Genomic DNA, 15841 nt, shown 5'->3' on the forward strand with positions numbered 1-15841 from the left:
CAGTAGCAGGGCTCCTGTCCTCTGTCCTCTTGGGCCTTGATCAGTCGGACTGGACTCCAAACAATGAGCTGAGTTGACATGAAACCAACTAAACTCAAATAGATAAAAGCTGGTGAGGTTATTGAGGGAAATATACTACCCAAGGATCCATCAACCTAGATTAAAAGAGATGGTATCTCCTCTACCGGCAGAAATCAAGAAAGGTTTACCTTGTGGTTTAGATTATCTTAAAAATAAATCTAGAGCTGGCATCTGATGCTGTGCTTGTAGATATGATTTGAACTGATTTCCTTAATGATATAGAGATATTATTTTGTAGAAGAGAGGGAAAAAGAACATCTGTGACGGAGAGCTGTCTTATTTTTCTAGTGCTACTATATCACAAGTACCACCAGTGGGTGGCTTTAAAGACAGAAGTCTATCCGCTCAGTGGATTTACAAGGTGCAGTTCAAGTGAAAGGCCCTTCTTTGTCTATTTCAGCGTCTAGTATCTGGCAACGCATCGCGTTCATCCTCATTTGCTGTCTTCCTCTTGTCACTGGGGACATCTCTGCACCTATGCTGCTCTTTACATCACTCCGAAGCTATTAGGTGTAGAATCCGCCCTCTCTTGATATGACCTCAACTGACTGATTACATTCAATTGTTTTGTTGACAGAGATGACATCACCTTAGGTTATATTATGAAGGATAGTTACATGACACTAGACTATCTTACATGTAGGGCAATGCCAATGAAGTTACATACATATACACAGTGGTAAGAGTTCTATCACATATTTGGGGGAGATGCTCTTAATCCATAATAAAAAGCCACCGTGGTCATTTAACTGAGGCTAGATATTGGACTGCTAGACACATGGTCACTGGTTCAAATCCTACCAACTGCTGCTTGGGAGAAAGATGAGGCTGTCTTCTCCTGTGATAAGTTATAGTCTAAGAACCCCTATATATGGCTGCTATGAGTCTAAAGCAACTTTAGAGCAGTAGAGTTTTTTGTGTTTTGTTTTGATTTTATGGTCTGAGCTCTGGTGGTACAGTGGTTACGCACTTGGATGCTAGCCAAAAGATTGAACTCATCAGCCACTCTGAGGTAAAGCTATGGCCGTCTGCTGCCATCAATATCACCGCCTTTGAAACCAAGTGAGGAAGTAAGAGAATTGCTATGGGTTGGTACTAGCTTCAACGCAGCTAGGTTTGGGTTTTGTGTTTGTTGGTCAGTTTTATTACAGTTTACATTTTTTTACTTTTATTTTCTGTAAATGGATTCAATACCCCCCATTCTTTGCCAGACAGTCTTCCTCCCTATTCTGGGTTTGGCAAATGAAATGTGATAGTCTGATAATAATTAGACGTTTGGTGGTATAAGTCATTACTACATGATAACTGGTGCAAAAATATAGATAAGTGAGTGACTGAAAGAAAACATGAGAGAATGTGAACACAACATTTGGGATAGTGGTCACTTTCAGTGGGAAAGCAGAAGTGTAATGGGGGATATTTCCTTAGTCAGGTAGGGGCTACATGAGCATTAATTTTATTTATGGGTATTAATATGTGTGTTTAAAGGCACCTTGGTGGGGCAGTGGATTAAATGTTGAGCTGCTAACACTTGAAAGTTTGGCAGTTCAAACCTATGAGCTGCTCTGAAGGAGAAGAATGAGGCAATCTGCTTCCATTGGATTATGTGAAGCCCCAGAAACCTTATCAAGCAGGACTGCTCTCTTATACAGGTTCCTTCTGAGTCAGGTTTGTACTTGGGTATATGTCTATTTTATATATGCACATATACTTTATTATTTATATTAACATCTCATAATTATAACATAAGAAAAGTGTATTATATCTATGACATAATAAATTGAACCCATGTTTTAAACAGTGTTTCCTCCTAAATCTGTGAAAGTAACAGTAAAAACCTACCCCTATAGTTAAATTTTGGGGCAATCAAAGAAACTCCCTGTCTTTGAGTTCATGCTGACTCATAATGACCTTATAAAGCAGGGTAGAACTGCCCCTGTGAGTTTTTGAGACTGTCTTTACAGGCAGAGAAAACCTCATCTTTCTCCTATGGTCCAACTGGTATATTTGAACTGCTGACCTTGCAGTTAGCAGCCCAACGTAAAACCACCTAACTACAAGGCTCCTGCAGTCAAACAATACACAGGTCCTAAAGGAAGCAATCACATTAGAGAGATTGACACACTGTAGAATAATCAACAATGCGAGGTCCGACAGGCAGCTTTTGCCCAAGGACAAACTGCAGAAAGGTTAGGAATGAAAAAGGAAGGAAAACAGGAAACACAGGGAGGAGGTAGGATAAGAGATGTTATATTGTAGGGATCAAAATCAATGACACGAAATAAAACGTGTATGAATGGTTGAATGGAAAATTGATTTGCTCTGTACATTTTCACCCAATTCATGATAAAACGTTTTATTTTTTAAAATGACATCCTGTCAGTGCTGACTCACCTGACCCTGTGGGCCAGAGCAGAACTGCCTCACAGGGTGTCCAAGGCGATAGTCCTGTACGGAAGCAAACCGCTCCATCTTTCTCCCGCAGGGCTTTCGGGTAGCAGCCAAGGACTTTACCAGTGTGCTACCGGGGCTCCTTAAGATGAAAGGCTGAAATATCACCAAGACAGGGAAAGTGGTGAGCAGAGCAGAGGAACAATTTGGATTTGGGAGACCCCCACACCTAGATTGGTATCTTTAGAAACTCAGACTCAAAATGATTCCCATCGATTTACTCCAGAGAAGCACAGGAATGATAGATGAATGCTGAACACAAGAGCCAAATCAGCGACGGTGGAGTGCGTCGTGAGTCCTCCAGAAGTGACTGCCCTGTCTTTCTCCTGCGGGGCAGCTGGTGGATCGGCACTCGACCCTGGAGCCACCAGGGTTCCATGAACAAAGAGTTGACAAAAGTAATTAACCATTTAAACTTAAAATAAGCACTCCATTAGTGACCAACTATGGTGATCAATGTTACGTAAAGAGAGCATGTAACAACTATTACACCACGGTGGGGCAGCAGGGAACGTGCTAGTCCACAGTTTGGTGGTTCAAGCCCACCAGCCACTTCACAGAAGAAAGACTTGATGACCTGACGCCATAAATATTGCAACCTCGGGCCCCCCGGGGCAGTTCCACTCTGTCCTGTAGGGTCACAGTGAGTCAGAAGCCACCTAAGTGCAGCCCGTGTGGAGTGAATGTCAACTCGTTAGAATGGGCGACACCAGCTTTTCCAGTGCCTTTCAGCTAAATAGTACCTTGAACAGAGTACGCACTAGAGTATCTATACCAAGCACAATTTATTTCACTTTTTTGGCAGATTAAAAAAAAAAAAAACAAGGCTGCTAATGCACATCCCCTTAAAGGCCACCAGTGCAATATAAAGGGGTGGGAGAGCCAGCTAAAGTCATGCTGTTCTGGAGGTCAGGTGACATGTAATCCTAGTTGAGCCCAGTTTGCCTCAGCAGACTTCCCATTCATGTAGGCTGAAGACTAATGAAGAACCAGGTAGCGAATCATTACAACTTTGACCTTTTAGGTGAATGAATCACTCTCCAACATCCATTATGCGTGTGATACACGATGTTAACATTTTAATGGTCGGGGACACAAATAAGAGTCAGCACTTGGAGAACTGTTGAGTGTAGCATTGGGCAATGGCAATATCAAAACCCATAACGTGTACAGGGGAAGCCCACACACAGGCCGAAACTTCACCGCTATTGAAACGCTAGTGAACAATGTGGACCTTTCCCTGTGGGCTGAGGAGGCTGTAAATCTTTCCAGGAGCAGAAAGACTCATCTTTCCACGGAGAGACTAGTGGGTTTGAACTTCTGACCTTGTGGTTAACAGTCCAACAAGCTCCTAGCTAATGCAGATCGGGTTGGGTTTGCTTTCATTTTTGTTTTGTTTTTGTTTAACCGTGGGATCTGAGGTCTTTTGTTTAGCTTATGGATGAGGTATTTTGTTTAGTTTATGGACGTGACAACGGTCAGAGGTCACGCGAGTCTAAAGAAATCACCTACAGAGTAGATGCTCACAAAGAACCTTCGTGCTGTGTTTTGAATTCTCAGTGTCTATCCCGTGCAAAGCGCCCTTTTCTTTCTCAACTCTTCTCTCTGACGCCCCTTTCTCTTTCTCTTGTCCCCAATTCCAGACTTCAAGGTGACCTGCGCCTCGCGGTAGGTAAAATGAGCGATGGTCAGGACCACCCGGCAGGCCCGACCCCCTGCACGAGCCGCCCTGGGTCCAGTAGGGTTCAGGCAGGCCTCCCCATTTACAACACTTTGTATTTTTTGTTGCAATTGTTCTCCCAGCACTAGATGAAAACCATAGCATGAACAATAGAGCTGTGTGAGATTTAAAATATCTGAATACATAATAATTTCACCCAGCTTTCAGGGGGGAAAAAACCCTAAAATGTAAATAACAGAAACCATCCCGCAGATTGAGTGAACCTAAATTTTCAGTCACTTTGGAAGCATTTTCTTCTTTTTCTGGTTTTTCATTATCTAGGCCACTTGGCAATAAAATAGCATTTAATTATACATAACTGCGAGAACTCTGGTGCGAGCGGACTGGTTGTGGTCTAGTCAACGAGTTTGGGGCTGATGCCTTCATTCTGAACTGGGTTCCCCCTGTGTATTTTGTAGCTTTATTTTGCCCTGCAGTTTTTCTTTTTAGACTTTTTTTTTTGGTAGCTGCTTTTCATTTTCTATCCCCTTTTGTGGATTTCAGTTATTTCAAGCCTCTCCCTTTATCAAGGTCCATGCAGTTTTCTTACTGGAGAGGGAGAAAGGAAAACTATTTCATTCAGGAAATAATTACCCCAAAGTGGCTATTTTGGCAACCATGTAAATTGCAGTCATATTAATGAGATCACATTTTTCCAGGAGAAGATGGTTTCGGGGAGAGTCTAACACATGCTCCGTTTTAACCAGAAGCCTCTCCTGGAAATACACCGAACAGTGTGTATCCTGGGAGCTGGCCGCCCCGCGGGGATTTGGAGAAAGTACCCTGCCCTTCCTGTCAGCAGCAGGAAGCCCTGCTTTGCGTAGCCCTTCCCCCTGCCCCCCAATAATATTGCAGTACTTCAGTACTCGTTTTAAAGATAGATGGTTCTCTCTCTCTCTCATAAAAAGAACGTTGTGGGGGGAAAAACGCTGGATGTGATTTCAAAAAATGTCAAAATATGTCAAACACTGATACCACTCAAGGGTTTCATTAACTGACGCTTTGGTGATAAAGTGTCATCTTGTCAAAGACCCGCCCATCTCTTCCAATACATTACCAAATGTACTAATTTCCTGGCCGAGCTTGATGTTTATTGTATAGCTGAAATTGAAAATGGTCGGTAATGGAGTGAGCTTCAATCCAAGACCAATTCTGAATCTAAATTACTTGCTTCTTTCAATAGCATCGACAGAGGAGAGCTTTATGCACCTTGTACCTAATCAACCCTTACTGTGACCCTAAATTCAGCAGTCTTCAGAGATTAATAATAAAATCCTCAGTTCAAACAATTATTTGCCCTGAACAAGTTGCCCATTTCTTATGCTGAGAATGAAAGAATGTGACATTATTTTTTAAAAGCTCTGCATGTTGTGGCCCACCATTTATTTTTGATCTCTGACCCCCCTGATGCAGCCTGATTGCAAATCCCACATGCATACTTGGATTTTTTTTGGGGGGGGGGTGGTAGCTAGTGAGAGGTTGTGAGATTTCTTTGTTAGCATTTTTACATGCTTAGTTTTATTCCACGTCCTCTCGTGGTTATGTTTTTCATAAAGGAGATGAGACACATTATATCAATATATAGCTCTGTCATTTTTTAATCGTAAGTTCTATCGATCATGGAAACCATTTCTCATTCTGGCTTTGCAAAAAACTGCTCAGCCTCTAGAAAATAAAATGTAACCTCTCAAATGGACAGAGAGGGATATCAGCGCTATCTCTTCTTCCCCCAATGAAAAACAAAATCCAAATACAGAAGATGGCTTGAGACCCAAGCCATCAAAGATCATTTAAGGAATTTTTTTTTTTTGGCAGTGTGGTCTGAGTGAAATTTTCTGAAAAATATCAAATTGTTTTCCTCATCTTATAACGAAAACATGTTCTTCCACATTCAATACCAGGCAGGGTTTTTATTTATTGATTTTTGGTTTGGTATCTTCAACTTCCTTATGTTCAATTAATATTCATTTGTGTGCTCCCCGCTCTTCTTAACATCAGGGCATTGTGAGGAAGCCCTGAAACAAAATAGCAGAGGAAGCATTTGGATTCCCTGAACCTTTTGGACCTCATCAAGAGTCCATCCTGTGTCCAGCAGTCTGCTGGGGGAGGGAAGTGGCCCCTGGTGGCTTGCCGCCCTAGAAACTCTGCCTGACATTGTCAACGTGTCCTCAGGCTGTCTGCTTTGGGAGGGACATGCTCCCCAGGACTGCCCTGGTTGACAGAGTGCGAGTCCCCAGAAGTGCCGCAGATTCTCCTGCCTTTTGAGTGCAATTTTCCATGCCCAACAGCAATAATGGCCATCTAAGTATTGATTAGATAATATGCCTGCTGAGGTGGCAAGCGCATTATTGTTGCAAGAGGACGAGGGGATGTGAAACTAGGTTAGCTATGAGCTCTCTCAGCCACGGAGCTGTCCTTCCGGCAAGGGTCAAGATACAAAGCTATCTTTCGGACCTTATCTTATTTTATCGTGTGATTCCACTTGATGGCTAATACAATGGTGTGGCCAGCCTGTTCGGAGTGCTTTGAAAACAGTTTCCTGTTTACCATGGGATGGGCATAACTTGCCCATCACTGTGCGCGATGACAGCAGTCCTGTGAAGGTTTGTAACATGAACAAGGCTAGGAATTGCCCAGGAACGAGCCCTGAGAGCCCACCCGGATGCTAATTAGCAGCCATCAATTGGTTAAGCTGGTATTGAAAGGCAGTCAGAGCATAAGCTAATACTTTTCTTTCATCCAAAAAAATACAATAGATGGTATATAGTAAGTCGGCTGTGTATAGTAACAGCAATAAGAGCACTGATCTTTTATTATGAACTGAATTGCATCCCCTGGATGGGAACACTAGACAGCCTATCGCCTATTAAGAATTCAGCTGAGATCACAAGCTTGCCTCACCTAAACCTTCTCTGATGTGATGAGACTGACTTTTGGTTACCGTACATCAAAGAGGGTCTAGCAGGCTAAACAGTGATTGATCCATTCTCCTCTTTCAAGTTGGCTCTTCAAAAATAGCTTTAAAGCAATCATCTAATAAGTGTCAGAAGAGAAGATAGAAAATGTTAGTACAAGCGCTAGGCATATGTCTACCCTAGCTAAATTTTCTGCAAGATGTTCAATGACTACACACGGTTTCCCGAGTAAACGCTGTCCTCTTGCAAGAGTCAAGAATTACCCATGGGCTGCCATTGACATGTAAACAATGCAGAACATTCAGGTGGTTTCAGGCAAAGTGCTATGATTTGCTCGACTAACGAGATTCCTATTAAGAGATTTTGGTAATAACTCTATTCAGACACAAAATCTGACGTGGGAATTAGCTTCTTGCTTCTGCACACAGAATTGATGATGCTTTCACAATATCCAGCCACAGAAACTATCTTTATTAAGCTCTCCAATCGTGGAGGAACAGGGTAAAACATGGTGTATACACTGCTGCACTAAGAGACAGGGTAGAGCAATCTACCGTGCCAGGCACCCAGCATGGCAGAGCTTTCCTACGCAGTTCTGTTCTCTTCCTCTTCCCTGCTTCCTTTGAAGCTGGGTCTGCTCATGTGACTTGCCGTGGACCATGAGAGGTGAGCAGAAGTGACATGGCACTTCTGGATGGAAGCTTTAAGAGCCAGAGCAAGATTGGCCACGTCCCTGTTTCCCGGCCTTGACTATGGTGGGAGCCTGTGCCAAGATGGAGCCTCCATTGACCTGAGCCCTTACTCATTGTTAGAGCAGCCGCCTTGCAGACCTGCACCGAACATGCATCACAGCAAGAAATGAGTCGGTGTTTGTGGTGAGATACTGACATTTGGGTGCTACCTGACACTGCATGACAACACGGCCCATTCAGACAGATATAGCCAGTGACATTAGTAACCTATTAATTTCATGAGGTCTGGGAGTAATGTAAAATGGCTGTGTTAGCCTGGTTGACTAGAGAAACAAATTTATAGACACTCATGGGTGTATAAGACAGAGCTTTATATACAAGAGCAATTGAATATTGAGAAAACATCCCAGCCCAGTCCAGATCAAACCCATAAGTCTGATATTCGCTCATGGGTCCAATAGCAATTTATAACTTTCTCTTCTGACTCACAAAACACATGCAATAACACCGAATAAAGGAAGATCACAGGCCAGTGGGTGGGAAGCCTTGTGGAACCAGTGGCGGTGGAAGCATCTCAGTTGGTGAGCATGGGGTCTGCCTCCAGCTAGCTATTATCTCCTTAGCATCTTCCAAATGAGGTCATCAAGCTGCGACCTGACTCACAGGCTAAACTCCACCCCTTCATTCTTACCTCAAACTGACAACAGATTACATAACTACCACAATGGTTGAACTAAGAAAACAGCATATGGATCATATGTTTGTATTCTTCCAGGCAACAAATATTTATTAAGCACATACTGGGCGCCAGGCAGAATACAGAGAAATCATAACTGATTGTGTTGTGGTTTGATGTGCTTCTCTCTCTGCTACTTCCTTTCTACATTCGTGAGGAGTGAATCGCTAATCAGGGTAGCTGTGTTCAGTACATTATAACTAGCAAGATTAAAATGATCTAAGATCAGTGATGTTTCAACATCTCTTGGAATAAATGGCATTCTTTCAGAGGACAATGTGTTAGAGAATAAAATAGACTCATTGCAGAAGTTGTTTTTTTATTTTCAAAATTTTCACATTGCCCTCCAAATCTGCTTGTTCTTAACTCCGGCCATTCCCGACTTCATGGACACTCATCATGTGTGTGGGCAGCCTGGCCTCTCTAATTGAAACACTTTTCTTATTCCCCTTTGGTCCTTCAAGACCAGTTCAAATGCCTTCCCTCCCATAAAACTTTCCTTTCTCTGCCTCCCATAGCATGGCCATATAACTCAAGGTACTACTTATTTTAAGACTCCTGCTGGTATTTGAGTTAAGTGTTGCATGGTTAACTGTGAAGTGAGAAGTTCAAACGCACCAGCCACTCCAAGGGAAAAAGAGGAGAGCCTGCTTCCAGAAAGATTGACAATCTCTCTCGAAAACCCGAAGGAGACATTCTACTCTCCCCTATAGGGGTGCCCTGAGTCCAAAGGACTCCTGGCAGGGTCTTCATCTATTTTATCATATAATTGTTGTCTTCATGTTAAAACTCACACCCCCACCCACTTAAAGGGGCTACACTCACTTTGATAAAAATCATTGTTTTATTCTACTTCATGCATCCCCAATCTGATTCCCCTCCCAGAGCCCAATACAGCATAATTGATCATTGGATTGATTTGAGGGATGTATTTGGGTGTGATCATTGATTTCTTAAAAGAGATTGTAACTGCCCTGGTTTGGAATACTGCAGAAACAAAGAAACCTTTTCTGCATGAAGAAGGGCGGTTGTGAAGCTGAGACTTTTGGCTACTCTTGGGAGAATTCCTTCTCTCTTGGCCAAGGACCAAAGCCTGCCTCCTGAACACCCATCACACTTAGCTCATTTCCATTCTCCCCGGGGACCAAGACAGAAAGACAAAAGAGGAAGGAAGTAGGCATTTCAGAAGTGTAACAGACCCACAAAGAGCTGGTTGAAAGGGAGAAATGAGGAGTGGATGAGGGAGCTGCTGGTTAAAAAAAAAAAATCAGTAAATTAATACAGAATTTAAATCACATTTCATTCTCCATCTTCTCTGCATCTTTGCAGCAACTCTCTTGACGTACTATCTCCCTCCAGGATGATTCCTGAGTGGTGCTGCCCATGGAGCAGAGACCAGAAATCCTGTTTGTCCCCAAAATGCCTTCCCCCCCTTTGCCCCTTTTGCCTTCCTCACTCCACTCAGCATTCACTACCAGGGCATCTGCTCTTCCCTGGAAGTGTCCCCACAGGAGGAAGAGGAGGGGAGCCTGTGGTTCTCTTTCCTGCTGTGTTATCAGCCAGCCTGACCTCACCGCCACTCAGTTTCCAGATGGTCGTTGCACTACAGTGAGAGAAGGAGGGTAGGCTCCTAGCTCTGCCAGCAAGCGTGCCTTAGATGCTAGAGAATGGCACTACATCCCTTCATCTCGATTACAGCTACTGTAAAATAATGGTGTGGACACTGCTAAGACAGAGTTGTAAAGTCCTGGGCACAGAGTTGGTCCTCAATGCTACTTACTGTTGTTATTGTAAATATTTCTCAAATATATTTGTTCCTCTCCATAATCTTCCCAATGCCACCATCTCAGTCGGTCCTAATTGTCTCATGTCTCTCCCAAGAAAGCTTCCTAAAATTGGTGATCAGAGCCCTGCGTCTTTACACAAGCCCCTTGCAAACCTACACAGCTGTTAAACCACTCCACAATGATGCTTAGAGGTTCATAAAGAAAGCAGTGCTAACTTCGTTTAGCACACGAAGCCTATAGAAATCCAACATTTACATGACAGGGTACCAAAACAAATGGAATTTTTTTCAAAGCTATGTATTTAACTTTTTTTTTTTTAGAGAACAACATTATCACCTTCAAAGTACTCTACATTACATTTAATAAAATGGTCAAATCTGCAATTTCAAACTCATCTGTTTGGATGACTGATAGCACCTCCCTGGTTTTGTTTCTTCACCTCTTCCACATTGTCAAACCCGGTGTCCTTTGTCCCTTTTCATTCATGGAAGCTAAAAGAAGTCCCATGGAGCAAGGTCAGGTATGTAAGGTGCATGGGGCAAGAGAGGCATGCTTCTTTCCCCCCAAAAAACTGGCTGCGTGAGCAGATACATTGTTGTGGTGGCAAAGCCAGTCCCCCGTCTGCCATAAATCAGTGTGTCACACACTGTGAGACAATCTTTTCAGAACCTCTAAAGGGAAAGCGTGATTAACAGTCTGACCTGGTGGAACAAACTCCAAATTCACTACGAGTCAACATTTTTCATTCAGGAAGTTGACAGATGCACAGGATGAGATTTGTCATCAATCAGCATTTCATCTTTTTTGGAAATGAAAAACCACTCCATTTGAACACTTGAGTTTTTACCTAAAGAGTTGTCCTTGTAAGTTGTGTTCAACATTGCAATCGTTTCTGCAGCATGTTTTCCCGAGCAGAAAACACAACTTCACAGCTGCACACTGCTCTCTTAAACTGGGCATCACCAAAACAAAAAAAGTTTGAGTGAAACTGCCTTTATGAGAAAATTCACTGTGACCAGAGAGAACCTGCCCAGGCGATGCCACTGGGTGCACTAACTGAGAGCAAGTTGCTGGATGCTTGCCTAGCAACGGGGAAAATGCATACTATGAACGCTCCACCCAGGGCAGGTATTTTTCCTGTTTGGGGTCCTTTCTCCTATTCAGATTCCTTGTTCACAGTCCCCCTGACTGTAACTGTGACTGTAGGAGATGGTTATTTTAATGGCTGGCTCCCAATGCCCCAAACCTTCCTGGCTCCACCCCATCATAAAACTCTCCCCCCACCCCCTCAGTCTGGGTTTGACCATACAACATGCATTGGCCACTAGGACAGCACAACATATCAGAGATGGAGAAACTTGATAAGCACTTAACACACCCTGACTTACTGCCTTGAAATTGACTGCCACTGTGTGAAGAAGTGCAGCCTGGCCCCACCTAGGAGAAAACTGCCCGGCAGTCCTAATGTCCCAGCTGAGCCTAGCCCACCTTCCACTTGAATGCAGCCTCCTGCGCGCACTCAGGCAAAACCAGCAGAATAACCACACAGCCCACCCACACATTTGTGGCAACTCTAAAACTTGCTGTTTTAAGTCATCTGTGTTTTGTAGTAGTTGTTGCAAAACAATAAGCAACTGTAGTCTAAGAAAACATAGTTATCTGTCACTGCCTTTGCTTGCGGTTGCAGATGCTGTTTCTGGGACACCTAATGCTCTTCACGCTTCTCTGCTGTCTCTGTGTTCAGGCAGATCCCTGTCAGCAGGGATTGACAGGCCTCTCAAGACAATGCTGACTCACAGAGACCTTAGAGGGAGACCAGGGCTTGGCCCCTGAGGCTGTGGGTCTTTGTGGGAGCAGAAAGCTTCATCTTTCTCTCTCAGGGTTGCTGATTTTCTACCACCACCGTTGTGTTAGCCAGGCTCCTGGCATATATACTAAGTGCCCAGGCTCCTGGCATATATACTAAGTGCCCAATAAGGGCTGAATAAAAAGGCTCATATTTCTAACACTTAAAACATGCCACAAAACCTCCAAAAATGTACAGTAACTCTACCATTGCTCTGATAGTAGTTTTAGATAGACAGGCATGCATGTTGTTTTCTACATGAACAAAAACAACGATTCATATGCAACTGCGCATATTCAAAACTATCACATGCACACACACTCATCTTAACAGATTTAGGTTTTAGATAAAAATGAAACACACTATTTTACCTACTAAATTAGCTACTTCCTTAATAATTAGATCTATGGCTATTAAAGGGGTTGTAGAGTAATATGTATTCAATGCTGGTGCTAAGGAAAATCAGGGTGAAATTTGATAGAAAAATTCTGCTACTTGAATTATAAACCATATAAAATACTACTTCCCTTTGATCCTATAATTTCATTTGTGGCAATAGAGAGGATAGAAATAATTCAACATGTAGAAAAATATACATAAGAACACTGAACAAGATGGGTTTTATTTTGAAACATAAATTTGAATAAGTTAAATTACCATCAGTGGCGATTTCACTTAGTCAGTTTTGATCCATCCATTTCGTGAAAGAGCATGTAATCAATAAATCGATTACCATGAAGACTATCACAGAAAAAGAGAGAGATGAGGGTGAAAAATATTTATACTACATAATTACAGGGGTTCATGTGCCACTTTCTCTCAAGACTGTATATAGTTTTTAAAATATTTTTAAAGTTTAAGTAATATATTTAGAAGAAAGGAAGGAAGCCCTGTATACATATTATATGAACTGTAGTAACCAACCCCTTGTAGTAATTACTATAACATAAAAGAATTCAGGAATCATGGTGTTCCACCATCTGGTCTATGCTCTCCCTTTAATCAATATTTATGAAATTGCTTTGCATAAGTTTTATCAGTCACCATACCTTCCAGACAAACAAACAAAAAATTCTTTATAGCCATCATGTCGATTCTGATTCGAGCTAACTTCCTGTACAGAACATAGCAGAACTGCCCCTTTGCGTTTCTGAGGCTTTTTCCCCAGGAGAAGCTGGTGGTATCGGACCGATGACCTTGTGATTCACAGCACCCATTGTAATACCATCAGTGCTCCAACTGGACCTCAGAGAAGAGGCCTTCTCTTCATTCTTCTGAAGAGGGATTCCATCCCATTTCCAGATACACGTCTGAAGACAATTCCTGAGGAAGGACTAGGCTCAGTTCTCTATCTCTCGCTGTAGGTTGGAAGACCTGCAGACTCTGCCTCCAGTCCTCAGGGATTTCACAGAGTCTAAGCACACACATTCACAGAAAATGTCCTAATTTATTTCGTGCTAAAATCAGCATGCCAAAAATGGCCTTCAGTCAACCCTTTTCCTGATTCCTGTGTTTCTGACATCTGTACCCTCCTTCTAAGCCACCCATACGCTGAGATTCAGAAATATGACATTTCTCTCATAGGTATATCGTCAAGCATAGCCAAGCTCCTTGGTGATGCCTTTCGCATCACAAACCCTCTCTTTGTTTCCCCTTTTTCCATACTTACTGAGGTGTTTTGAGCCCCTCAACATTGCCCTAGTTGGTCTCCCTCCTTCCCCCTCACTCTCCAGGCCAGCTCCAAGGACATGGGAAGGATGCCCCTGTGCTCAGGCAACTCCCAGCGACACGTGCACACTTACATGCACCCTTAACAACCAACTGGATCTAATCAGCTGTAGCCATTCTAGCCGCAGTCTCTGCAGGCTGCTGTATTCTGGGACTCCAGAGGGCACCATTCACATGACAGGAGACTTCTCCAGGCACCGTCTCTGAGTCAGCTCCAGCTACACAACCCCACAGGTGGGATGCTCCCTGGAGCTACGCTACATGGAGCTCTGTGACCCTACTCTCCTTCCTACCAACCAGACCGACCCTTGTTGTCTGAAAATGCCTGACTCTTAGCATGGATCCTTCCCCGCCTAGCAAGTCTTGCGCAGGCATTACCACCCGCGACACAAGCCCTTCCCTACTTTAAAACACCCCCTTTAGCTTCCCCAGCGCTCTTCTTTTCTCTTCCTCTCACTTAGTGACATTTCTTACACTCCTGTATTGAGATAGGTCAGAATCGGACAGAAGTGTTTCTTAACCCTTCCTCACGTCAGCAGTGTCTCCACGACCTTGGACAGTCACTTTCATTCTTCCGTCTCATCGGCCTGGAAAGTAGAGATAATATTACCTATCCCTCCAAGGCTTCAGGGAGATTCAATGGGATCACAAATGCAATGTAATACACAAATATGCCGTATTCTTGGCGCAGGGTCCGGGCTCCACGCAGGTTCCATGGGGTGATGGAGGTGAGGGCTTCTGCGGAGGTGTTGCTTGTGGTTGTCGTTACTCTCCTGAGCTGGCAGGGCGGCGCCTGGGCCTGGGCAGAGAGGGTGTAGGCCAGGCTCCACCACTCACAGGCTGTGGGCTTGATGAGTTCTCTTTACTTTTGGAAGCCTCGGTTTCCTTATAAATCAAATGATAAAGAAAGAGAAAATCCCTTCTAAACAGGCCATGGAAGTGCAGTGGCAACGCCACCATAAGCACCTGGACAGAAAGGTGCTTCAGGACGTTTCACAGCCATATGGAGACTGAGGGTCCAATAAATTCCTACTGAAGGTGAGATCCAAACTTTGTCTGGCGTCCAGAGTCACAGAACAGGACTGGCTTATGCGTTTAGAGTTCGGAAAGGTTGGCGAGTTCATTGACTTCAATACCTTCTCTCGCCCTTACCCAGACCCTTAGACTCCAAGTGTCACGGAGTGACTCCACAGCTGAACACAGATCTGCATCTATATCATCCGATTGCTTTTCCCACCTTTCCTTGCTATGTCCCCTACTAAGGATAAACATAGATAGTCAACCACACATATACATACATGTGTGTGTGTGTGTGTGTGACAGAGAGAGAGAGAGAGAGAGAGAGAGAGAGAGAGAGAGAGAGAGAGAGAGAGAGAGAGAGATTGATTGATTTAAGGAAATTAATGGAAAGTTTGACCAAAGACCATGGAAAAATTAGAAAGAATGGCTATTAGAATTCAAGATCATTTTTCTGTTAAATATTCTTTTCTTTTCTATGAAGGGCAAATACTGGGCGTATGCTTTGAGCTTGGGTACCATTGGGGAGAGAAGAGTAAGGGTAATGACTGGTAGAGGGAAAGCCAGGTGTTCAGATGCATGAACCTGGAGCAGAGGAAGGAAGAAGTGGTACAGGTACCCTCAAGCTATAAGGGTTTGCTTATACCTCTGTAATCCCATGGCTATAGTTTTATAAAATAAAATACATTTATTTTACATCTTAATAATTATAACAGTTTTATTGACAGATAATTCACATATCACACAATTCAATGTTTTTAATATATTTAAAACAGTTGTATGATCATCACCAAAATCAATTTAGAACATCTTTGTACTCATTATTATTAGCTCCTTGTTCCTCCCCAAGCTCCCACCCCCCACCCAC

The sequence above is a fragment of the Tenrec ecaudatus genome, chromosome 8 (assembly GCF_050624435.1).
Source record: "Tenrec ecaudatus isolate mTenEca1 chromosome 8, mTenEca1.hap1, whole genome shotgun sequence".
NCBI lineage: Eukaryota > Metazoa > Chordata > Mammalia > Afrosoricida > Tenrecidae > Tenrec > Tenrec ecaudatus.